The sequence below is a fragment of the Panthera leo genome, chromosome A3 (assembly GCF_018350215.1).
Source record: "Panthera leo isolate Ple1 chromosome A3, P.leo_Ple1_pat1.1, whole genome shotgun sequence".
Taxonomy (NCBI): Eukaryota; Metazoa; Chordata; class Mammalia; order Carnivora; family Felidae; genus Panthera; species Panthera leo.
The window spans coordinates 48,111,888-48,138,177 of NC_056681.1; the positions used below are offsets into that span (position 1 = coordinate 48,111,888).

General features: G+C 39.2%; 1 long non-coding RNA gene across 3 annotated transcripts; it reads right to left on the reverse strand.

Moving 5' to 3' along the window:
• Positions 1-938: 938 nt before the first annotated feature.
• Positions 939-26,289, reverse strand: LOC122214984. Of its 3 annotated transcripts, none has more exons than XR_006200178.1 (4): positions 26,276-26,289; positions 25,126-25,187; positions 20,941-21,196; positions 939-1,110 (listed from the first exon to the last, which is right to left on the reverse strand). It is a non-coding gene; the product is annotated as an uncharacterized LOC122214984 (long non-coding RNA). The 3 variants fall into 3 exon arrangements; XR_006200177.1 differs by lacking the exon at positions 939-1,110 and adding an exon at positions 18,011-18,348; XR_006200176.1 differs by lacking the exon at positions 939-1,110 and adding an exon at positions 19,227-19,488.
• Between the last annotated feature and the right edge of the window lies 1 nt (position 26,290).

Sequence of the window (26,290 nt, forward strand, 5' to 3'; positions counted from 1 at the left end):
ACCTCATCTCTTTTCAACCTATCTCTCCAAATCTCTTTTATTTCCTCTCTTTGAACATTAAATAAAATGCAAGGCTTTCCTTTGCTGGATTTCGTGTCCTTTTTGCTAAGATGTTATTATTGTGCTCTCTCTCTCTCTCTCCAACACACACACACACACACACGTTCACTTCCCCTGTGGAGGAGAAGAGGAGTCCCCCAAGCTAGTGCCTGAAGTCTCCACTAGGTTCTACTAAAACTCCACCTGTGGGGCCTGGACCCCAAGCTCTGTCTGTCTGGGTCTGGGACACAGGAGCACTAGGGCCATGCGAGGCCATGGACATCTGGGAAATGGGGCTTAACCAGAAAAGCCACATGGCCTTGGATGCTGCCCAGGCTCAGCACTGATTTTGGCAGTGGGGGGGGGTGTCCCATGCCCATTCTTGCAGGGTGACCAGTCATGGGCATTCTGTGTGTGAGAGCAAGGAATGAATGCATTTAGTCCAATCCTGGGCTGGGTGATTGACACCCCACAAGCTAGTGGGAAATGAGGTCAGAGGCAGGGGCCTGCCAGGACCAGAAGTGAGTGCTCTGGGGACACATGGACAGCAGTGGAAGGGAGCTCAGGGCCTCAGACCTAGGAAAAGGCCAAGTGGGCCATGTGGAGAGTGCAGCCTGGTCTTGCTCTCCATCTCAGAAGATGTGAGCGTTGTCCCAGATCTGTCACTTTCTATTGTAGTACCTTTACCACTGAACCTACTCTTGGTCTGTACACCATGATCTGGGAGAGCATCTGGACTGCCTGGCTCCCAAGGCCTGCTGGAATGGAAGCAAAGTCATTTGCCATGTGAGCCTTCTATGCAGTTGGTACATCTAGATACAGTAGATGTATTTCTAGTGTCTCCAGAGGAGTCAGGGACAGTTGATCAAGACCCAGGGACAGATGGCAGCTGGTGAGAGTGTGGGAAGTGTGGAGGGGCAACATCTCCATTTCCATGCTCTGTGGTGGGGGCTTCATGGGGGTGGGCCTCCTGGCCAAGCTCTGGAAATGGACCCAAGGCTCAGAGAAGAGGCTGGACCTCTTCCCCTCCCCCAGTGCCATGTTCTTTACTCCTTGCTCTTCTCTCGTTCTCTGTTAAAAAAAAAATTACCTGAAACTTAGAATAAGCTACAGAGAAGTCAGCACGTGCTTTCCATGCCATTTTAAACATTGTTCGGTGGGTCTAATGGGGATTATTGAGTTATCCAGGGAATGTAACTCTGTTTTATGTTCTGTTCATTATTGAGTAAAGACCAGACTCTGAAGTTATATGTTTACTTGTGGGTCTTTTTGTCCCTGAGAGGTGCAAATGATTACTGTCTAATAGAAAAGTTCACCCCACTGGTTATGGTTTTATTGCTCTCTGAGAAATAAGCTCATTTTGTAACTAACCTAGGAATTCCCCCTTGACATTCTATATTTGTGAGTAAGTGGATCAGGTTTGTAATCTTCTGAAAATTATGTTTTGACACTTCCATGTGACCCTCCCAAAGTTCTCCACATGCCAGACATTGGGTATGTCCCATAGCATTCAGGACCTGCTGCCCTCCCTCTTTGAGTTCCATCCCTCACCAGGTTGACTCAGGGAGACTCTGAAATAGGCCTCCTCACACACCTACCACTTGCCATGGAGGGGAGTAGTGGTCAAGACCACAGTGATAAATAAAAATATTAGTGAGTCAAAAACTGTCCTGATGGATGTAAACACTGGCCCCTTGTTCAGTGGCTTAGAAGCTGTCAGCTGGGAGTTCAGAGAAAATGACACCAAGAATGTCATATTTGACCCTTGCTAAATACCTCCTCCTATCCAGGTAGTTAGGTAAGGTTTCACATTGCCTTTATTGCCCCCCCCCCCCCCATTGCAGATAGGGACTTTTGGTTTATGAACTTAGGATGCCAGGAGGCAAGAAAATGAGCAGCCTGCTCTTGGAGCAATAGACTTTCCTGTTTTCCGGTTCCAAACTTTTCAGAGTTTTTGTTTGTTTGTTTGTTTCTAACACACATCTGGATTCCCCAGAAACAGAGACATTATGAGTGAACACCAGAGAGCACTGACTGCAAGTCCCATTGGCCTGAAGAGCCATATTTCTTCCCTGCTAACCTGATTCCTAGGGATTTGTCACCTGCACCAACGGTGTAGCTAGACTACCCAGGTGCAGCTGGCAAAACCCCAAATATGACAAAGACTCAGGAACTAGGCCTTGTGCCAGAGATAGGGTGACAAAAACCTCAGGGCCCCATAAAAGCCATTTCTTATTGTCAAATTAGCCACTGACTTTGATTTTGAAAGAGAACCACACTAGTGTATCCCTGTAAGCTGCTGGAAAGCCAGCATTTGCTGAAGCATGGGTCCAGAAAACCACATGTCCAGAGTAGAGATCTGACCAGAGCATGTACATTGAAAATTGCCTTCACACACACATCATTTTAAAAATAGAATTAAATAAAACAGAAAGGATGGTGCAGGGATGTTCTAGTAAACTAGTAAGTGTCGTTGAGGTAGTTTTCATGAGGGAGAATTTAATGACCCAGAATCTGGCTCCCACTGCAAAAAGAACACATTGCCTTCTTAAAAAGAAGATGAAAAAAGATTAATTAGCTTTTGTGGAAAAAAAAGAAGGGAGAAAAACAAGTTTCCTATGGCAAATGTCAAACTTGTAAAAAAGTGTTTTTTGTTTTTTTTTTTTTGGGAAGATACTGATCTATGCACTGAAAACAAATCAGGGTAAATACATAGTTTATAAGTTTTAGCAGTAAGTCTTAGCAGAATAGAAAAATAGGTAGCATTTACAAACCCATAAGTGGGAAATCCAGAGGAATGCCAACAATACACCCAAACCAAACCCAGGAGATAAAGCATAATAAAGAGGAGCACCAAACTAAGAAAATCAAAATGTGGTTGGAATTTGTAAATTGATAAAATGGAGACTTGAATTTTGTAAGAGTATGTTAAAAACAAGAAAACAGGCCCTTATATAACTATAGTTATATAGCCCTTAACTATGGTTTGGGCTCTCCCAGAAATGGAATCTTAAAATGGTCATCAGAAATCTTCTGATCAGCACTAGTAATGCAATCTGACTGCCATCCTCTAATAGAAAGTGGTCTGGTGATAACCAGCCTGTTTGTTTTTGCCCACTGTAACCTCCTTGTTCCTGCTCCTCCCTGCCTATAAAAGTCTTTCATTTTGTACAGTTCCTCTGAGTTCTTTTCTATCTGCTGGATTGGATGCTGCTCGACTCATGAATCACTGAATAAAGCCAATAAGATGTTTAAACTTTACTCAGCTGAATTTTATTTTCTAACAACTGTCACACCTGTAGGATATTCATAAGAGACACATCTACCACAAACTAATCCCAGCATGTTGAAGATTTGTTGATGGGCAAAGAAACCAAAAGAACTAGTAATTAAAGAACAAAGGAGAGAAAATATTAATATCAGGGATAGTAAAATTTAGGCAAAGAGCATTAAGTGGGATGAAGAAGAATTCTTCCCCTGTAAAATTTATTCTAAGATACCAAGAAAATACAAATACACTGTCACTGATGGACACCCAAGTCGAATAGTACAGAAATAATGAAATCACAAATAGAATAGAAGATTGAGAAATCTCTTTCAATATGTTAGCACATCAAGTAGGGGGAAAATATGAAAAAACTAGATGATATAAATAAAATAATGAGGCCCTTTTGTTTCTGAGGGACATAAAAATTTGGACTTTGCTCTACTCTCTGAGGGAAGAGGAAGGAGAGAGAGAGAAGCCCAGGACTGTGGGGCTTGAGAAAATGGCCAGGAGACCCCAGATGGCACCCGTTCAGGTTGAGGGATAGAAAAGATGGCTCTACTGCTGACTGTGGGTGTTTTGTTCTCCCTGTCGGTTGTCCTTGGAAAATAGCACTTCCATCAAGTGTGCCCAAGGCTCCTGATTTCATGGCAGGGCCTGAAGGTGGCATGTTCCCAGCAACTCCCAGTCTCCCTCTCCATCACCTCCTAGCTCAGCCAGTGCCAATATGTGACTGTTATCATGACACCAACCCCTACCCTTGAGTATTCAAAGGGCCATCAAGGGCACTTGTGCATAACTGGGACCATTTCTCTTCTTATTTAATGCATTTTCTTCACTTTCAAGAGTAGATAATTAGATATTGATTTCTGTAGAGCAAAGGGACATGACAAAAGTCCTCTTTTGCCCTGTTTGCCAGCCTTCCAATGGATGTGCTGGGGGTGGGTCACCTCACTGCCATCAACCTCATCCAGGCCAGTGAGAGGGGCCCTTCAGTCCTCCCCAAGGAATCAGACATCTCCTATGGGCCTATCGGTATGGCTCATCAGGAAGGAGAGGACACTTTCAGTGCCTGGATGGCCCCTCTGTGGGCCTGGTGACATTATTGGTGGTGGGGATAGGACAGCCCCCGCTTTTGTACTTCCAATCCTGCCCAGAGCCATTTTATTCTCTCCCAGGAGGCCCTGCTCACTCCACACCATGACCCAGGAAGTGTTCCCACCCTGGGGTTGGTACCCCCTTGGCAGGGACTTTTCACACACCTTTGTTTTTACTCTTGACCAGGGCTGTTCCCCAGTGACTGACAGCCTTCCAGATCACTGGCTGCATCCCTGGGGGCCTGGCCTGGGCCATAGAGGGATGAGAGCCTAGGAGCCACAGGAGTTGGAAAACAGAGGCAACTGGGAAATGGGGCATGAAAAGAGGACTTGGTGGTCTGGGTTACTACCCTTGGCTGTGGAACCAGGCTTGGTGGTAGGAGGTGGAGGGTGGGTGGAGGCTGCTCCTTTCCCCACAAATGTTTTACCATCTGTGCAGGCAGGCAGTGCCTGGCTACATGGTGACTAGTGCTAGCCAATAGTCTTCTTTCTCAGACATGAGGATATGTGAGCACAAGGAAAATGAGTTTTCAAAGTCATAGCCAGGCCACAGGAGCCTCACTGGTCATGGAAACGAGGTCAAAAATAGGGTTGGCTTTGTTGTCCCCTCATGGATACCAGCATCTCTGAGCCCCAGGCTGCTGAAACCCATAGGGGCAGGGGTACAGTAAGGAGCCAGCTCAGAAGACAGGAGTTCTTGTCCCAAGTTGTCCATTTTAAGGCCTTCACCACATAAGTTGGTCTCAGTTGGCTCACCTTCAACTTGGGAGAATGATATGCCTGCCTGTCTCAGCAGGGTGGTTGACAACTAGGAGAGGGAGTGGGAATGCAGGTACTAGGTCAGCTTCAGTGCACTTCACGTGGTGGCAGGGCTGAGCGTCCCCTGTCTGGCTGTGGGTCTGTTAGGACATTTACATTTGTGGGTCATCAGTAGTCACCACTCAGATCAGGGCAGTGGCCTTGGGGACAGATGATAGAAGTGGCAAGATCTGAGTCCTTGCCTCTGTTGCCTCCTCCCGCTTACTCTAGGCTTTGTCCCACCAAAGAGTTGAAAAATGTTAGTTCTATGCTCTCCTTTATTCCTGAGCTGACATAGAGCTTGATTGTCGCAACTTCGAAGTAGGCCAGGGACAAAAGAGAGACTGCAATGCTCTTGGCCAAAGAACAGAGAGTCCTTGGATTGGCAATAGGGAGGGCTTGAGTTTGGGAGGTTTCCAGCTTTTGTTTAGATACAAGGGCACATCTGTAGTATGCACCCTCTTATCCATGTGAATGGGGATATGAATTTGTGAGCCACTCTTAGAAAAAGAATTGCCAGAGGGTAATGATCTCATTCCCCGCCCCGCACAGCCTCCCATCTTGGAGACTGTAGTGATGGCCCCCCAGAGCTTCCTGACACAGTGGGCTTACCCCAAGGCATGCGCATGCGTTCAGGTGCCCAGTTTGCTCTGATCTGTTCTGTTGGGAACTCATGGCCTACACCTGACCCCTTTTGCAGTGTGCATACAAAAGAAACTCCTTCAGCGCTCACTCACTCAGCCTCTCCTTTCCACTGGAAAAAGAGAAGGGATGTAGGACTGTTCTCATTGCCAAGATGGGGAGCTTGACCTATGGTGGAACTAGCTTCAATTTGCTTCGTGTTACAGCAAGTTTCACCAATACTAGAAGGCCCTGAGCCAGGCTACAGGTGAGAGAATTGTTCTAAAGTCCCTGGACTTCCTCCTGCCAAAAAGAGATTTTATTTGAAATGAGGGTGATTTCTGCAGAATCCTTCCCAATTCAGGCACCCTTGTAACAAAGCTTAAAGGCACTGCTATAAGAAGAATCAAGTCAGACTATCATAGCTGGAATTATAAGACATAGCTAGAATTATAAGTCAGCTGCTCCAAAGAGAGAGCAGAATGCCAGGAAGGATAGGCAACTTTTCCAAAATGGGATGAGATCCCAGGTGTCCTGACTCCAGGGCTGGTATGTCCTGTGTTTTGCTGGATTGGCAACATCCCTGGCTATTACTGCTTCAGTAGCTCAGCATCTGCCTTGGCAAATGGCCAGTAAACAATGGACAACCTGAAGGAATGGATGATAGGACCACTTTACTTCCCAGGCTCATTTGCTTCTCAAAGTCATTAATCCAAATGTAACAGGGCTCCCTTGAGGCAGAATTTGAAGGCTTAGTTACACAACCTGTTACAAGGGGTCTCTCTCTGGGAAATGGCTAGCATCCATGCCCCTGGGAAGATCCTCAGTTGTACAGGTGAAGAAGACTTAAGGGTGGTCAAAGCAGAGGGAAAGAGGCCTGGAGAGAGAGAGAGACAGAGAGAGAGAGAGAGAGAGAGAGAGACAGAGAGAGAGAAATAAACAACAAAATTCAGTAATGTTACCTGGTCCTATAGCCTGGGTGGTTCCAGAATTTCTGCAAAGAATGGGTTCACCCATAGCAATCTGGGTGGAAGAGGAGTTGGAGGACTTGTCTAGATCTGCTTTCCCACAGTTTATGTAGGAATGAGAAAGGTACAATTGTTCATATCAAGTGGAGAAAATACTGATCGATATAACCATGGAAAAAGGGGCACCAAGACCCTTGGCTTCCACCATAGCCCACCATACTTCTTACTGGACATTTTATAAATGAAAAATATAATAGATGAAATTAAAAAGAAAAAAAAACACTGAATGTATGGGCTCACTATAAGAATGGAGGGCACGGAGAAAATTATACTAAGCTTTAAATAGAATAATAGAGGGGTGCCTAGGTGGCTCAGTCGGTTAAGCTTCAGACTTCAGTTCAGGTCATGATCTCTTGGTTTGTGAGTTTGAGCTCCATGTCAGGCTCTGTGCTGACAGCTCAGAGCCTGGAGTCTGCTTGGGATTCTGTCTGTCTGTCTGTCTCTCTTTGCCTGCTCATCCTCTGTCTCTCTATGTCTCAAAAATAAATAAAAAACATTAAAAAAAAAAGAATAATAGATACCTGAACAACAGAGAGAATATAGGCAAAAAAAAAAAAAAAAAAAGAACAGAGCTCAGGGACCTGTATGACCACAAAAAGGTCTCAAATTTGTTTCATCAGAGTCTTAGAAAGGGGGAAAGAGGGCATAAATGAAAAAAAACTTTAAAATAAAATGGCTGAAAATTTCCTAAATTTAGCTAGAGGCATAACTGTACAAATTCTAGAAACTGAGCAAATCACAAACAGAATAACTCCAACAAAATCTACACAAAAATTGTAACTTAAACTTCTAAAAACTACAGATAAATAAAACAAATCTTTAAACCAGTCAGAGAAAAATGACATTCTAACTATAGAGGAAAACCAATTTGAGGGGCAGCTTATTTCTCATTGGAAACCTTGGAGCAAGAAAGAACTGGTATAAATTTTTTCCATCAAAGCATGTAAACCCAGTATCCTATATACGGTAAAAGAAAATACTTTAGGAATGAAGGGGTAATCAAGGCATTCTCAGATGAATGAAAACAAAGAAAATTTGTTGCCAGGAGACATACACTAAAATTATCACTGAAGAAAGTTCTCTAAACAGAAAAGAAACAGAAGAAGAGAAACCCTTAGGACATCACAAAAGAAAAAAGAACACAGGAAACAAAAATGTAGGTAAATAAATAGGCTTTTCTTCTACTCTTGAGTTTTCTAATTATATTTGATGGTTGAAGTGAAATCATAACATTGTCTGAAGTGGTTCTAAATATATGTAGAGGAGATACTTAAGATAACATATTAAGTGGGAAGTTAATAAGATATAGAGAAATGTAAAGGTTCCTATACTTCACTTGAACTGGTAAAATGATGGAGCCAGCAACAGTGATAATTATGTGTGTGTGTGTGTGTGTGTGTGTGTGTGTGTGTGTGTATAATTACTTCCAGTAACCACTAAAGAAACTGTCACTTCTTTCGAGATATCACCCCAAAACAAGGCAAATACAAATGAGATTTGAAAACATTTGTCAAGTAATTCATAGGAAGGAAGAATCAATGAAACGGAAAAGAGAGAGAGAGAGGGAGAGAAAGGACAACAGAAAATAAAATAACAGACCTAAGTTTTAACATACTAATAATTACATTAAATTAAATTTAAATAGTCTAAATACACAAATTAAAAGATGGAGACTGGCAGAGTGGATTTCAAAGCATCACTCCAAATGACCTATCAGACAAAGGGTTAGTATCCAAAATCTATCAAGAACTTATCAAACTCAACACCCCAAAAACAAATGATCCAGTGAAGAAATGAGCAAAAGACGTGAATAGACACTTCTCCAAAGAAGACATCCAGATGGCCAGCCGACACATGAAAAAATGCTCAACATCACTCATCATCAGGGAAATACAAATCAAAGCCACAATGAAATATCATCCCACACCTTTCAGAATGGCTAACATTATTCAGACAACAGATGTTGGTGAGGATGCAGAGAGAGAAGATCTCTTTTGGACTGCTGGTGGGAATGTAAACTGGTGCAGCCACTCTGGAAAACAGAATGGAGGTTCCTCAAAAAACTAAAAATAGAACTACCCTACGACCCAGCAATTGCACTACTAGGTATTTATCGAAGGGGTACAGGTATGCTGTTTCAAAGGGGCACATGCATCCCAATGTTTATAGCAGCACTATCAACAATAGCCAAAGTATGGAAAGAGGCCAAATGTCCACAAATGGTTGAATAGATAAAGAAGATGTGGTATATATACACAATGGGGTATTACTCAGCAATCAAAAAGAATGAAATCTTGCCATTTGCAACTATGTGGATGGAACTAGAGGGTATTATGCTAAGCGAAATTAGTCAGTTAGAGAAAGACAAATATCATAAGACTTCACTCATATGAGGACTTTAAGACACAGAACAGATGAACATAAGGGAAGGGAAGCAAAAATAATATGAAAACAGGGAGGGGGACAAAACATAAGAGAGTCTTAAATATGGAGAACAGAGGGTTACTGGAAGGGTTGTGGGAGGGGACATGGACTAAATGGGTAAGGGACATACTCCTGAAATCATTGTTGCACTGTATGTTAACTTACTTGGATGTAAATTAAAAAAAAGAAATTAAATTTAAAAAAAGAAAAAAAAGTAAAAACATCACTCAACTATATGCTGTCCAAAAGAAACTCACTTTGAGTCTAATCATGTAGGAAAGTTGAAAGTAAAGGATGGATAAAATATGTGAGGCAAACATTAAGCAAAGGAAAACAGGACTGGCTATATAAATATCAGAGAAAGTAGACTTCTGAGAAAAAAAAATTAAAAGAGACAGAGAGGGACATAATGTAATGATAAAAAAGTCAAGAAGGTATAACAATCCTAAATGTGCATGCACCACACAACAGAGGTTCAAAATATGTGAAACAAAACTAATAGAACTGAGTAAGAGAAATACCTAATTCCATAATTACAGTTAAAGACTTCAGTTGTCTTTAACTTTGTCAACAATAGATGGAACAAATGATAGAAAAACTATACATAAAATCAGCAAGGATACAGAAGAAACTGACAATTTCCCTGACCAACAGGAATAATCAACATTCATAAACAGCTGACTACACATTCTTTTCAAGTGTCCACAGAACATGTACTGAGATGGACCACATTATGGGCCATAACACACACTTTATAAATTAAAAAAAAAAACACAACAACTTATAAAAAAATCTTATGGGGCACCTGGGTGGCTCATTCGGTTAAATGCCTGACTCTTAATTTCACCTCAGGTCCTCAGATCTCACCGTTTGTGAGTTCGATCCCCACATCAGGCTCTGTGTTGACAGTGCCAAGACTGCTCCAGATTCTGTCTTCCTCTCTCTCTGCCTTTCCTCCACTTGGTCTCTATCTCTCTCTCAAAAACAAATTAACAAAAAAGTCTTAAAATCAAACAGAATATGTTTTCTGATCACATGGAATCAAACTAAAAATCAATAACAGGAAGATCACAGGAAAATCTCCAAACACTTGGAGACTAAACAGCACAGTTCCAAATAATTCATGGTCCAAAGAAGAAGTTTCAATGGAAATAAAAAATACATTGAACTGAATTAAAATGAAAATACAACATATTTAAATTGTGAGACACAGCAAAAACTGCTGAGAGGGAAAATTATAGCACTAAATGCATGTATTAGAAAAAAAGAAAACTCACCAATCAATAATGAAAATTCTCACCTAAAGAACCTAGAAAAAGAAGAGCAAAATAAATCCAATACAAGCAAAAGGGAGGGAATAATGAAAAAAATCAATGAAATTAAAAACAAAACAAAACAAAAAACCAATGAAACAGAGTTGCTTGTTTGAAAAGATCAATAAAATTGACTAACTTCTAGCAAGACTGTCTAAAAAGTGAGAAAAGTCACAAATTACTGATAACACAGGGGAAGACAGTATCACTACAGACCCAGTTATAAAAAGAATAAGGGAATGAACAACTTTATTTACATACATTTGACAACTTAGATGAAATGAACCAATTCCTCAAAAAACACAAACTACCAGAACTCAACCAAAAGATATATAGATGGCAAATAAGGTCATGCAATGTGTTCAACATTACTAGCCATTAGGGAAATTGTAATTAAAGTTCAATGAGATACCACTATACATTATCAGAATGGCTGGAGAAAAAAGAGTGACACTGCCAAATACTGCTGAGAAGGCAAAGCCCCTCTGGAAAACTGTTTAGCAGTTTCTTTAAAAATTGTGGGGCACCTGGGTGGCTCAGTCGGTTGAGCATTTGACTCTTGATTTCTGCTCAGATAATGATTCCAAGGTGGTGGGACCCATATTCCAGGGTGGTGGGACTCGAGATGTATTGGGCTTCACGCTGAGTGTAGAGCCTGCTTAAGGTTCTCTGTTCATCTGCCCACCCCCTTCTCCCTCTGTCTCTAAAATCATAACAAAAAAATTAGATATGCAATTACCATAAGACCCAACAATTTCACTCCTGGCATTTACCCCAGAAAATGAACTTGTATCCACACAAAGATCTGAATATGAATGTTTATGGCAACTTTATTCATAATAGCCCCAAACTGGAAACCATTCAGACACTTTTCAGTGAATGGCACACCCTTACTATGAATACTGAAGAATAAAAAGGAATAAACTATTGACACAGGTAACCACCTAGAGGAATTTCCAGAGAATTATGATGAGTGAAAAAAATCCCAAAGATTGTATATTGCCTGTTTCCATCATATAATATTCTTAAAGTGACAAAATTACAGAAATAAGGAACAGATTAATGGTTTCCAGGGATTGAGGTGGGGATGGAAGCATGATGAAGTGGTGAAGCTATACAGGCGTCCTTGTGGTGATGGAAATGTTCTGTATTTTGACTGCCTCACTGTCAATATCCTGGTTGTGATGTTGGAGTATAGTTTTGTAAGATGCTACCATTGGAGGAAACTGGGTAAAGGATACACAGAATCTGTGATTATTTCTTACAACTGCAAGTGAACTGGAGTTATCTCAAAATAAATAAGTTTAAGTTTTAAGAAGTTTTTTAAAAAAGTCCTGAGAACTTGGTATTCACTTCTCTCTCCTAACAAAGAACAAGCTCAATAGATTGACAAACCAACAACCCTTCATGGATTCAGAAGAGATTGGAAGATACAGGACAAACTGCTGCCCCCAATATTGGAGAGACCCAGAGGCAAGTACAGGGGGTTATGGTTTACCAGAACAGACACTAGCAGAAACTGCTGCTGGAGCCAGTGTCAGAGAAGGCAAGCTTAAACTTCAGTTGACAAACTGCTAGAGGCTCAGTGAGCACAGCTCTGAGAAAAACTCCAGGGAAGCCCAGGCATTGCAGTTATGAGACGGGTGTCCACACAATATTGTGAGATTGACCACTGGCAATTCAACCTGATTCCCACAGTAAATAGAGAAAATCCCCCTCCTGTTTGAGGCAGGAGGAAGGAAAAGGAACCATTTGAAATACCCCAGAGTCCTCAGTTCTTTTTTTTTTAATAAAAAATAAATTGTAAGTAGTTAATATACAATGCAATATTATTTTCAGAAGTAGAATTCAACGATTCATCACTTACATAAAACACTCAGTGCTCATCACAAGGGCCCTCATTAATACCCATCACCCATCTAGCCCATCTCCCACACACCTCCCTCCACCAACCTTCAGTTTATTCTCTATTGTTAAGAGTATCTTGTAGTGTGTTTCCCTATCTTCTCTTCCTCCCCTTCCCATCTGTTCATCTGTTTTGTTTCTTAAATTTCACATATGAGTGAAATCATATATTTGTCTTTCTCTGATTGACTTACTTCACTTACATAATACATTCTAATTCATCCACATCATGGCAAATGGCAAGATTTCATTTTATTTGATGGCTGAGTAATATTCCATTGTGTATATATATCTATATCTATATCTATATCTATATCTATATCTATATCTATATCTATCTATATCTATCTATCTATCTATCTATCTATATCTATATATCTATATATCTATATATCTATATATCTATATATCTATATATCTATATATCTATATATATCACATCTTTATCCACTCAGTCAATGGACACCTGGGCTCTCTTCATAGTTTGGCTATTGTTGATAATGCTGCTACAAACGTTGGAGTGCATGTATCCCTTCAAATCTGTATTTGGGAATCCTTTGGGTAAATACCTAATAGTACAATTGTCAGATCATAGGATAGTGCTATTTTTAGTTTTTTGAAGAACACCCATAATGTTTTCCAGAGTGGCTGCACGAGTTTGCATTTCCACCAGCAGTGCAAGAGGTTTCCCCTTTCTCAGCATCCTCACTAACACCTGTGGTTTCTTTTGTTGTTAATTTTATTTATTTTTATTTAAAATTTTAATGATTTTTTAAAACCTTATTTATTGTGCAAAATATCATGGTAAATAATGCAAAAGTATGGCTCAGTGAACAAATTTTTACAAATCCAGCACCTGTGTAACCAACACCTATGGTTAGAAATAGAATATTGCTACCTAATTGCCTAGTGGTTTTGAATTTCACATAAATAGAATTATTCACTATATAGTTTTTTTTTAAATATCTGGCTTCTTTTGTTTATTTTGTCTGTACATTCATTCATGTTATAATGTATGGCATGTTTCAGTACTATTCCATTGTTTCCATATACCCACTGTACTTTTCCACTTTCCTTTTGGTGGAAATTTGGATTGATTCCAGCTTTTGGCTCTTTTTTTTTTTTTTTTTTTACATTTTAAAAAATCTGCATTTAATTTTTATTTTAATTTACATCCAAGTTAGTTAGCATATAGTGCAACAATGATTTCAGTAGATTTCTTAATGCTCTTTACCCATTTAGCCCACCCCCGCCCCGCACAACCCCTCCAGCAACCCTCTGTTTTTTCTCCATATTTAAGAGTCTTTTGTGTTTTGTCCCCCTCCCTGTTTTTATATTATTTTTGCTTCCCTTCTCTTATGTTCATCTGTTTTGTATCTTAAATTCCACATATTAGTGAAGTCATATGATATTTGTCTTTCTCTAACTGACTAATTTCGCTTAGCATAATACCCTCTAGTTCCATCCACATAGTTGTAAATGGCAAGATTTCATTCTTTTTGATTGCCGAGTAATACTCTATTGTATGTATATGTGTATATATACATATATATGTGTATATATATGTATACACACACACACACACATATATATCACATCTTCTTTATCTGTTCATTATTGATGGACATTTGGCCTCTTTCCATACTTTGGCTATTGTTGATAGTGCTGCTATAAACATTGGGATGCATGTGCCCCTTTGAAACAGCATACCTGTACCCCTTCGATAAATACCTAGTAGTGCAATTGCTGGGTCATAGGGTAGTTCTATTTTTAGTTTTTTGAGGAACCTCCATTCTGTTTTCCAGAGTGGCTGCACCAGTTTACATTCCCACCAGCAGTCCAAAAGAGATCTTCTCTCTCTGCATCCTCACCAACATCTGTTGTTGTCTGAGTAGTTAATGTTAGCCATTCTGACAGGTGTGAGATGGTATTTCATTGTGGTTTTGATTTGTATTTCCCTGATGATGAGTGATGTTGAGCATTTTTTCATGTGTCGGCTGGCCATCTGGATGTCTTCTTTGGAGAAGTGTCTATTCATGTCTTTTGCTCATTTCTTCACTGGATCATTTGTTTTTGGGGTGTTGAGTTTGATAAGTTCTTGATAGATTTTGGATACTAACCCTTTATCTGATGTGTTGTTTGAAAATATTTTCTCCCATTCCGTTGGTTGCCTTTTGGTTTTGCTGATTGTTTCCTTCACTGTGCAGAAGCTTTTTATTTTGATCAGGTCTCAATAGTTCATTTTTGCTTTTGTTTCCCTTGCCTTTGGAGACGTGTTGAGTAAGAAGTTGCTGCGGGCAAGGCTAAAGAAGTTTTTACCTGCTTTCTCCTCTAGGATTTTGATGGCTTCCTGTCTTATGTTTAGGTCTTTCATCTATTTTGAGTTTATTTTTGTGTATGGTGTAAGAAAGTGGTCTAGGTTCATTTTTCTGTATGTCGCTCTCCAGTTTTCCCAACACCACTTGCTGAAGAGGCTGTCTTTATTCCATTCAATATTATTTCCTGCTTTGTCAAAGATTAGTTGGTAATACGATTGCGGATCCATTTCTGGGTTCTCTATTCTGTTCCGTCCATCTGAGTGTCTGTTCTTGTGCCAGTACCATACTGTCTTGATTACAACTTTATAATACAGCTTGAAGTCCGGGATTGTGATGCCTCCTGCTTTGGTTTTCTTTTTCAAAATTGCTTGGGCTATTCGGGGTCTTTTGCAGTTTCATACAAATTTTAGGATTGTTTGTTCTAGTTCTGTGAAGAATGCTAGTGTTGTTAATTTTAGCCATTCTGACAGGTGCGAGGTGGTGTCTCATTGTGGTTTTGATTTGTATTTCCCTGATGATGTGATGTTGAGTATTTTTTCATGTGTCTGTTAGTCATGTGGATGTCTTCTTTGGAAAAATGTCTATTCATGGCTTCTACCCATTTCTTAACTGGGTTGTTTTTTGGGTGTCAAGTTTGATAAATTCTTTACAGGTTTTAGATACAAACCCTTTATCAGATGTATAGTTTGCAAATATCTTCTCCCGTTATGTAGACTACCTTTTAGTTTTGTTGATTGTTTCCTTTGCTGTGCAGAAGCTTTTTATCTTGATGAAGTCCCAAAAGCTCATGTTTGCTTTCATTTCCCTGCCTTCTATGACATGTCTAGTAAGAAGTTGCTCTGGCTGAGGTCAGAGAGGTTGCTGCCTGTGTTGTCCTGTAGGATTTTGATGGTTTCCTGTCTCATATTTAGGTCTTTCACCAATTTTAAGTTCCTTTTTGTTTTGATATAAGAAAGTGGTACAGTTTCATTTTTATGCATGTCACTGTCCATTTTTCTCAACATCACTTGTTGAAGAGACTGTCTTTTTTCCATTGGATGTTCTTTCCTGCTTTATCAAAGAAGAGTTGACCATATAGTTTTTTGGGTCCATTTATGGGTTTTTTATTCTGCTCTATTGATCTATGTGTCTATTTTTGTGCCATGCCATATGTCTTGATGATTACAGCTTTGTAAGACAGCTTGGAATCTGGAATTGTGATACCTTCAGTTTTATTTTTCTTTTTCAGGATTTCTTTGTTTATTCAGTGTCTTTTCTGGTTCCATACAAATTTTAGGATTGTTCTATATAGCTCTGCAAAGAATGCTGTTGGTGTTTTGATAGAGGTTGCATTAAATATGTATATTACTTTGGGTAGTATAGTCATTTTAACAATGTTTGTTCTTCTGATCCATGAGAATGGAATGTTTTACCAATTTTTTGTGTCTTCTTCACTTTCTTTCATAGTCTTTCAATAGTTTTCAGCATATAGATCTTTTGTGTCTTTGGCTAGGTTTATTCCTAGGTATCTTATTGCTTTTAGTGCAGTTGTAAATGGGATTGGTTCCTTGATTTATTTATTTTTCTGCTTTGTTATTGGTGTATATAAATGCAACAGATTTCTGCATGTTGATCTTATATTCTGAGACTTTGCTGAATTCATGTATTCATTCTAGAAACTTTTTGGTGGAGTCTTTCAGGTTTGCGACATAATGTATTATGTCATATGCAAATAGTGGAAGTTTGACTTCTTCCTTGTTGATTTGTATGCCATTTAATTTTTTGTTGTTGTCCTATTGCTGAGGCTAAGACTTCCAGTACTATGTTAAATAGCAGTGGTAAGAATGGATGTGATTGTCTTATTCCTGACCTTAGGGGAAAGGCTCTCAGTTTTTCCCCATTGAGGATGATATTAACTGTGGGTCTTTTGTAGATGGCCTTTTTGGTGTTGAGTTATGTTCCATCTGTCCCTGCTTTGTTGAGAGTTTTTATCAAGAATGGGTGCTGTATTTTGTCAAATGCCTTTCTGCATTTATTGACAAGATCATATGGTTCTTATTCTTTCTTTTATTAATGTGGTGCATCATGTACATTGATTTGTGAATATTGAATCAGCCCTACAGCCCAGGGTGAATCATACTTGATCATGGTGAATAATTATTTTAATGTATTGTTGAATTCAATATGCTAGTATCTTGTTGAGAATTTTTACATCCAGATTCATCAAGGATATAGACACAACCAATATCTACAGGCCTATGCCAATATCCCTGATAAGCTCTCTGTCCTTAACCAGGCATTCCCTCAGGGGAAACAAGTTAACCAGGGCTTGGCCTGCTGGGGATATTGTCAGATCCTCATTGACACTGGGAAGGGAACTATACATCTTCTAGCTGGCTTTAGCCATGCTGTCCCCACCTATGTGGGGTGACAACAGGGGAGCCATTTGTGAAGTTCACAGATGAAAGGCACAGGATCACTGAAAAACAGATTTAACCCTGGGACTATAGAGCATTTCCCTCCCCCACACCCACCACTACACTCTTGAAGGCATGTTTACTATAGTTCACTTTACCCAAGACATTGAGTCCGGCTACCAAGAAAAAGTTGGAGTGACATCTCTAAGAGGCAACATGGGAGACCCTGCATCCATCATTCCACAAAGGGCATCAATTAGACAGCTCTCTGTGAACAAAAACACCTCTGGGATCCACTTAAGAAACTTCAACGTCCTGAAACCTGCCAGTACCACACAGGAAGGGTAGGAACACAGCTCTTTCTTACCTGCATCATCTCACACCCATAGCCTGTATGGTTCAGCTGGAAAGGGTTCCCTTTGCTGAGAAAGAACCGTTTAAAAGGCGCAAAGAAACACATGTAATGACTTCTTAAGTATATGAGAAAATGCTGAGTGCAATCCAGGATACAGCAGCTGTCAAAAGGCCAGCATGAGCTATGCTTAAAAATCAATGTTATCTTCAATATTATCAATATTATCACAACACGAATTTAATTATTTAATAATTTATTCAATTATTATAAAAAGTAATAATGATTTCCACAGCACCTGTTAGACTTGGTTAGGATGGTGGGTGAGCAGAATTAAGTAAAGCCTTTCTAAGTTGTTTGAATAGAGGCTAGCATTATTGATAACCTAGTGACAAAACAAAAGGCATATGAAAAATTACATTTCTTTCCTTCTTTTTTTTTTGGAGGGGCTTAAAAGAACACTTATTTTTACCATGTAGTTCTGGGGCCAGAAGTCCAAAATGGATTGGCAAGGCTGTATCTCTTCTGGAGGCTCTGGGGGAGAATTCATTTGTTTGTCTTTTCCATTTTCTGGAGGTCACCTGCATTTGGCTCTTGGTTGTCTCTCCAATCTCCAAATTCAGCAATGCAGCATCCTTGCACCAACATTTTCTTCTTTCACATCTGTCTCTGTCACATCCTCACTCGTTCTCTTGCCTCCCACTTTCCCTCATAAGCAGTCTTGTGTTTACGTTGCACCTGCCTGATAATCTTGGATAATTGTCCCTTTCAAGATCTTCATGAGTTATATTTCTTAATACATAAAACTAATAGAAAAGAATTAAAATGAAAAATTTCTAATTACGTTCATGATTAAAGAAAATAAAATAGCTGTGTAAGGATTAAAAGTGTATCCATTAGAGATCATAAAAATGTGAGTGGATTAAATTCCTTCTTCAAAAGCAGATAATTTCATATTTTTTAATGTCCAGAAATATAACATTTACAAGAGATAACTGTCAATATAAATAACAAAGAAAGATTGTAGGTGAATAGATGGATGAAAATAGGACACAGGAACTAGAATAGATGCTGGTTTAGAAAGTTTTAGAAAATGCAGTGAGGAAGAACTGGTGCAAATACTAGCAAATAGGTTAAAGAAATCTCTTTTTCTATGACTGTTTTTCTGGAGAATCTAAGAGAGTCTGGTGAAAAATATACGCAGTCACTGGACCTGTATAAGTTATCTGAGCAGGTGTGCACCCTACCATCCATGCTTTATGGAAGCCCAGCCCTGACTGTCATGTTTAGAACAGTGTGACTATGCAGGAGACCTTAGAAAATATCTCTTGACAATACTTAATGTCATAAAAGATGACTCATCCTGAAAATGTAGTTAATTCTGAACTTAAATGCACCCCAAATTATATATATGCTTCAAAATAGAGACAGCAGAAGTCAGAAGAACCACCAGATGGCACAGACACATCTCCAATGATAGTGGGTGTCTGTGCAGGTACCTGTCCCAGCAAGTGAGAACACGCAGCCCTGAACCAGAAAGGCCAAAAAGGGAGGCACCCAGGTAGAGCCTGCCACCCTCCTGGAGTGGGTTTGTGGGACCAGGAACCATTTTTCAGGAGGTTCCAGCCCATTGTTGAGGATTGACTGTGGGTTAAAGATAGCAGGTGAAGGAGCAGGAACAGAGCCCAGCCTCCCCTTCCTCAGGAAGGGGATGAGGAACATCCAAAGCCTTGGAAGGTACAAGACACATGTCTGTATTTTGGTCTCTGTCTTGGTTTTTGAGAGCTCCCAGGCCTCACTGAATCCCTAACCTTGACTCAGAACTGTCCTCTTGTTCCTACTTGCTTTCCATTTGGTTCACACTTTCCTCCCTGTTTCTCTTTTCCTCTTCTCTCATTTTCTTTTCCACTTCCTTCTCATCTCTCCACTGGCCTTGATGTGGGAACAAGGTATATGTCAATCACTAAGTCCATGTACAGAAGCTTATCTTCCTGGTTTTGGGAATTTAATGAGTTACATACACTGCTAATGTTCTCTCTCTCTCTCTCTCTCTCTCTCTCTCTCTCTCCCTCTCTCTTTCTCTCTCTGTCACACACACACACACACACACACACACACGAGATTTTTCTACAGTGCTTGAGGGAGTTTCTGCTTATTACATTTGCATGCATGGTGACTATGTGATTTTTCAAGAAAATATTTAAGCAATAAATTGGATGTGTGCAAAGAGATATGCACAGAATGATCATTATGCTGCTAATAATACTAGCAATGATTCAGATGACATGTGTTCAGAATAGAGGCTAGACTAAATCAATCATGGGACATTATTCAGCCATCACATGTGGAAAGGTCTTGTTTATGTGATGGGGAAAGAGGGAGATGGCAACAGACAACAGACCAATGAACAAATGAATAACATTATTTCCAGTATTCATAAGTGCTAATAGAATGGGTTAGTGGGTTAGAGATTGATTGGCAAGGGGGTAGGAAGGGTGAGGACTACCCGAAACCGGTGTGTCATGCAGATACCTGACATTCCATTTGCCCCACATTCAACTGTCATGTTTCCTGCCCAAACCTTCTCCAGTCTCCACCTTAGCTCATGACACACCATCTGCTGCATAAGCCACTTATTATCTAGGGTCATGTTTGACTTTTGATTCTTCTTTTTCCAGGCCTGGTTAGCTCAACCAGCTCATAACTCCAGGCATTACTTGCCCCTTTGTTTGCTTATACTCCAGCAGCAGCCATCTCCTACCAACTGCAATATCCCAACAACCTTTTCACTGAGAATCAAACCTCTGCCACTGTTGTTTTATTTCAATCAATCATCTCTCATCATACAGAGAATATTTTAAAAATTAGAAATCACCTGGATCAAAGCAAGAATTCCTAAGTCTCTTAATGCAGCATCTTGAGAATTCACCAATATTTGAAGGGTCCTTGTCTAAGAACTTGTCTCTAAATTATCAAGCTCTGAAAGAGAATCTTTACTATGAAGCTGGCAAAATCCTTGCCATTTCCTTGGTTCATGGCGGTCCTTCACCTGGTTTCTTTTCTAAAACCTTGTTTAACTGCCTTGCTTATGGACCAGAAAATACCCAACCAATTTTAGACGATGTTTCAGACTTTGACGTGGCGCAAATGATAATCAGGGTAAATACTGCAACAACTGTGGCTGACTTAAACTCAATAGTAAACGAATGCTATAACTATCTCTAGCTTATTGGATGTCTAAGACTTATAACATCAATAAGTGACAAATACATGTTGGCAAAAGATATACTAGTTTACCATGTAATTAAGAGAGTCCAAGCACCCTTTGAAAGTTTTAAGCAGGGTCTGAAAACTCTTGGTGTTTTGGAGAAAATTCAGACTTACCCAGAAGCACTTTATAGCATCTTCTGTCATAAACCTGAGAATCTTTCTGCAGAAATCCTTAGTGATCTTTTTACAGTCCTCACATTATCCAACGTACAGTCTTTGGGGTTTTGGAACAGTTATTTACAGGCCGTTGAGGATGGTAAATCTGCAGTAACAATGGAATACATTCTTATTTTTGCAACTGGTTGCAATTCCATTCCACCTGCTGGATTTAAACCCACTCCTTCAACTGAGTGTCTTCATATGAATTTTCCTGTTGGAAACAAGTGTAATAAATGTTTAGCTCTTCCAATCATGGACTTTGCCATAAAAAACACTCTAAGACTAGAAAAGGAAGAAAGTACTCACTACATTGGACATTAAATGTTTTGAACAAAGGCATCCTTCTTTAAAAGCTGCTATTGATACTTTTTGTTTCAGAAATCTGTCCATCATCATTTTTGAGCAAACTTGTCAACTTCTTGGCCCAATAAAATTTATGATATGAACATTAAAAAAAATAGAAATCATACCATGGCAGTCCTCTATAACGCCATATTTAAGCATCTATTGTTTTGTTTTTCAAGTTTTTGGATCATCCAACAGGCAAAGCACAGTTGTGGGAAGAGGGACAAATTAGGATTTGAACAACATATGGTGGGACAGAGGGATAAAGGAGGTAATTGAATAGATGGGGCTGCTAACACCCTTATCCTATGGAGATAGGTTCAAAAGAAGTTCCTGGAAGTTGACGAATCAAAAGAGGTTTGATTATATTTTTAAACTTATACAAGTAACAAGTAGAATATCTATCGATTGATCCATCAATCAGTCCATCCATCAATCGATCCGTCCATCAGTCCATCAATTGATTGATCAATTGATCCATTGATCCATCCATCCATTCATCCATCCATCCATCCATCCATTCATCCATCCATCCATCCAATGAGCAGAAGGGGAAAGATAAAGAGCTAGCATGTGCACCAAACCCTCATCTTTTGTATCAAGACTCACAATATCTTTTATGAGTCATGTGGAATGGAACTGAGAGGTTAAGAGTGGATTAGGTACTTGCTTTTCTGCATCTTAAGGTCTTCTCTACATTTATTTTTACTATGGAGCTTTGAAATTTTTATAGAAGTTATTCCACTTTATTATTAGTTCTATTTTATTATTAAGAGCTAGAGCATTATGGAAATAATTAACTTAGAATATGATGTTCCTGTGTATTCCCATACATCAGGCACTGGCCTGTGAATGGTTCAAAACCCTAAAATTTCCTTTTCTTTTTTTTTGAGCTTGACAAATCATGATGTATTCATAACAAATCCAGACCTTTCTCTGCTTAATGTTTTACACCTTGCTTATTTATATAGAGCAGATATCATTCCTTGTTAATACATGCCCATGCTTTGATTGATTTTTTTATATCTCATTTCATAGATATTACATATATTTTGGTTTATTAAGTTTTTATCATAATTACAGTGTAGTTAACATATAGTGTTATATTGGTATCAGGTGTATTATATAGTGATTCAACAATTTCATACATCACTCAGTGCTCATCACAAGTTCACTCCTTCATCTCCATCATCTGTTTCACCCATCCCTCCACCCACCTCCCCTCTGGTAACTATCAGTTTGTTCTCTGTGGTTAAGAGTCTATTTCTTGATTTCTCTCTCTCTCTCTCATTCATTCTTTCTTTTTTTTTTTCCTTTGCTTGTTTGTTTTGTTTCTTAAATTCCACATATAAGTGAAATTATATGGTATTTGTCTTTCTTTGACAGACTTATTTCACTAAGCATTATACTCTAGCTCCACCCATGTTCTTGCAAATTACAAGATTTTATTCTTTTTTTATGGATGTATTATATATATATATATATATATATATATATATATATATATGTATATATATCTCACATCTTCTTTATCCAGTCATATATATATACATATACACACGTATATATATGTATATGTATATATATACCTATATCGCACATCACATCTTTATCCAGTCATTTATTGATGGACACCTGGGTTACTTCCATAATTTTGCTATTGTAAATAATGCTGCAATAAATATAGGGGTGCGCATATTCTCTTGAATTAGTATTTTTGTATTCTTTGGGTCAATACCTAGTAGTGTGATTACTAGATTTTAGGGTAGTTCTATTTTTAATTTTTTGAGGAATTTCCACACTGTTTTCCACAGTGCCTGCAGAATATTAAACATTTTATTTAATAGTCTACTATAGATACATATTTGGGCTGTTTTCCTCATGTCTTTTTTTTTTTTTTTGATTAGAAACTGTAATACAGTGAATAATTTTCAATTTTGTGCTGATAGTAAAGTATTTCTGTGAGACAATGTCCCAGATTGTGGAACACTGTGCTGAATAATATGTAACTTTTAAATGTTTAACAGTTATTGCTAAATCACTGTTAACAAAGACTGTTTGATTCCTACTCTGTCAGTGCAGATGAAGGTGCTTTATCAACAGGGCATTGTCATTGTGTTTAATTTTCCCCCCATGTAAGGGAGAATAGTGACATTTCATTGCTGGGTTAACTTGAATTTTTATTGTTGAAGTTAAACTTATTTCCACATGAGTATCACAGACATATATATTTCCTTTCTGTGATTTGTGTGTTCATGACTTTTTTTCTGAGTTTCCTATTGGATTCTTGTCTTAAAAAATTACTCCTAAAAGCACTTTGATATTATGGAAATTAAAATTTACTGAGTCACATTTGTCAAATTCTTAGCACTTGTCTTACTTCCTTCCCACTAAGATGACTATAATCAAAAAGACAATAACCAGTTTTGGCAAGGATGCACGGAAATTAGAAACCTTATATGCTGCTGATGGGAATGTAAAATGGTGCACCCACTTTGGAAAACCATCCAATAGTTCATCAAAAAATTAAATATAGAGTTACAATGCAACCCAATAATTCCATTCTTAGGTATATACTCAAGTGTCCATACAAAAGCTTAGAATAAAGATTCATAACAGTATTATTCATAATAACCAAAAATTGGTGTCAAAAGGAAATTCAATGAATAAGTTTGAAGGTCTAATTGGATTTACTAAATGATTCATGAGTTAGGCATTACCTGTCTAGAAAGTAGAAGGGAACTCTGCTGAGTTAAACAAACAAACAAATAAACAAGTGTTTTTAAAGGTAGAGGGCAATAGAAGAAGAAGAAGAAGAAGAAGAAGAAGAAGAAGAAGAAGAAAGAGGAGGAGGAGGAAGAGGAGGAGGAGAAGAGGCACAAGAAGAAGGGAGAGGGAGATGAAGAAGGGGTAGAGGAGGATGAGGGGTAGGAGAAGAAGAAAGGAATTTATTTGCAAGGAATAAGTTTAAGCAAAGTCGCCCTTCTAAGGAAAAAAAAAAGGGGCCTATCAGTTAATTTCCTAGTGCTGACCAGGAAATTCCATGTTGACTGGTTAGATTCCATCTCTATGTGGTTGAAACTGTAGTTAGGTTAGGTATTAAGTCTTGGTTTACTTACTTGGGGCCTTAACCTAAGTGATGATATTTGGACCTGTGGTTTTCTTTTTAACAGTAGAAACAATCAAAATGTGCACTAATTGGTGAATAGATCAATGAAATGTGGTGTACACATACAAGAGAATATTACTTGGCAATAAAAAGAAATGAAGTAGCAAGACATGCTATAACATGGATGACTTGAAAAAATGCTAAGTAAAAGAAGCCATGACCAGTAAAAGGTCAGGTATCATATGATTCCATTTATATGAAATGTCCAGAATAGGTAAATCAATAGAGAAAGAGATTAATGGTTGTCTAGGGCTAAAGGGGGTCAAGAGGCTTGGGTGACAGCTTAGTAGTGCTGGGTTTCTTTTTGGGGTAATGGAAATGTAAACTTGATTGTGGGTTTGGACATTAAACTCTGTGAATATGCTACAAACCACTGAATTGTTTACATACATGGATGCATGGTATGGGAATTAGATTTAGATAAAGTTGTTTAGAAGACTAACCTACACATGAGTAGTGAGCCCAGATGCATCCCAGTTGCACTTCGAACACAAGGGACACTTTGAGTGACAAGCACCCAGCTGGGCCTTTCTTCAAATCCTGATGCTGAAGTCATGAGCAAAATGACCTGTGGGTCCACACGCATCACAGCATCATCCACTCTCCCACCCCACAGCCCCTCTTACCTTATGAATACCACCTTCTTCAGAAGATATGGGGTCACAAATGCCTGGGTTCCTGTCCAGACCTATGGCACAGATGTCAGGTATAATGTGGATCAACAGAGGTGGCTACAGAGAGGCCTCACCACAGGCCAGTTGTTTTCTAACAATTGATGTGTGGCCAAGGGGAGAAATGGATTCCTTTTGAGTATATTGTCTGCTTGAATTCTTGGTTCACTTTGAGCCAAGCCAATGGGGAAATTGTCTTTTACTTTTGGATTTTAAAGAGCTTTTTCCATAAAAGAGAATTTAGTCCTTTGCCAAATATGAAACATCTTCCAAATAACTTAGTCTGTGTTCCCATTAATCTCTTGACTCTGTGTACATATGTGTATGCGCAACAAAATGTGTGGCCAAATGAGTCGCTCTTTACCATTTTGGTGTCTGGGTTTTATGCATGCTTAGAAAGGTCTCCTCGAATAGAGCACACAGTTGTGTTTGTGTTAACACCTGTTAGCCAGGTGACTCAAGTTTTATGTGCCTAAGATTTCCTGTTTGGAGTTTTAGCTTATATATCTCAGGTATGACCCTCATTATGCTGATTTATATTTTGTTCTGGAAACACAAATATTAATTCCCAGGTTTCTGAATTCTTGGGAGCTCCCTCATTGTCATTGTAAGCTCTAACTACAGAGTGGGATGGAGGGTGCTCCTCAGCGGAGCCTGGCTTGGGGCCTGAGAATCACTACCAGAAGAGGGAACCCCAACAAGGGGGAGGGAGGCAGAATGGGGAATGCTTATCCGGGACAAGATTAATGATGGAAATATAGCTAATGGGTCTGCTCATTTGTTCATCCTATAGAGGTATGTTATGTGAGCACTGCCATTGCCAAATGATGCCTTCTACTTGGTGTTTCTGGGGCAGCTCCTGGCAAGCCATAGGTACCACTTCTTCAAGGGCCTCTTGGTCCCAGATTCCCTAAGACTGGCAGTGTGGTGCCTCATCCTGCCTCTAGGACTATGGAGTCATATAACAGAATCCTGACAGAAATGGCCATGGAGGTGCTTTAATTCCCAAGGGGTCAATTCCAAAGCCCAGGAATTTAGAAAGCAAGGAGGTATGGAACAGGCAAGATTTCTGCACTAGGGGCAGATACTGGTGGCTCTTACTGACCTTGTGGGCCTCTGA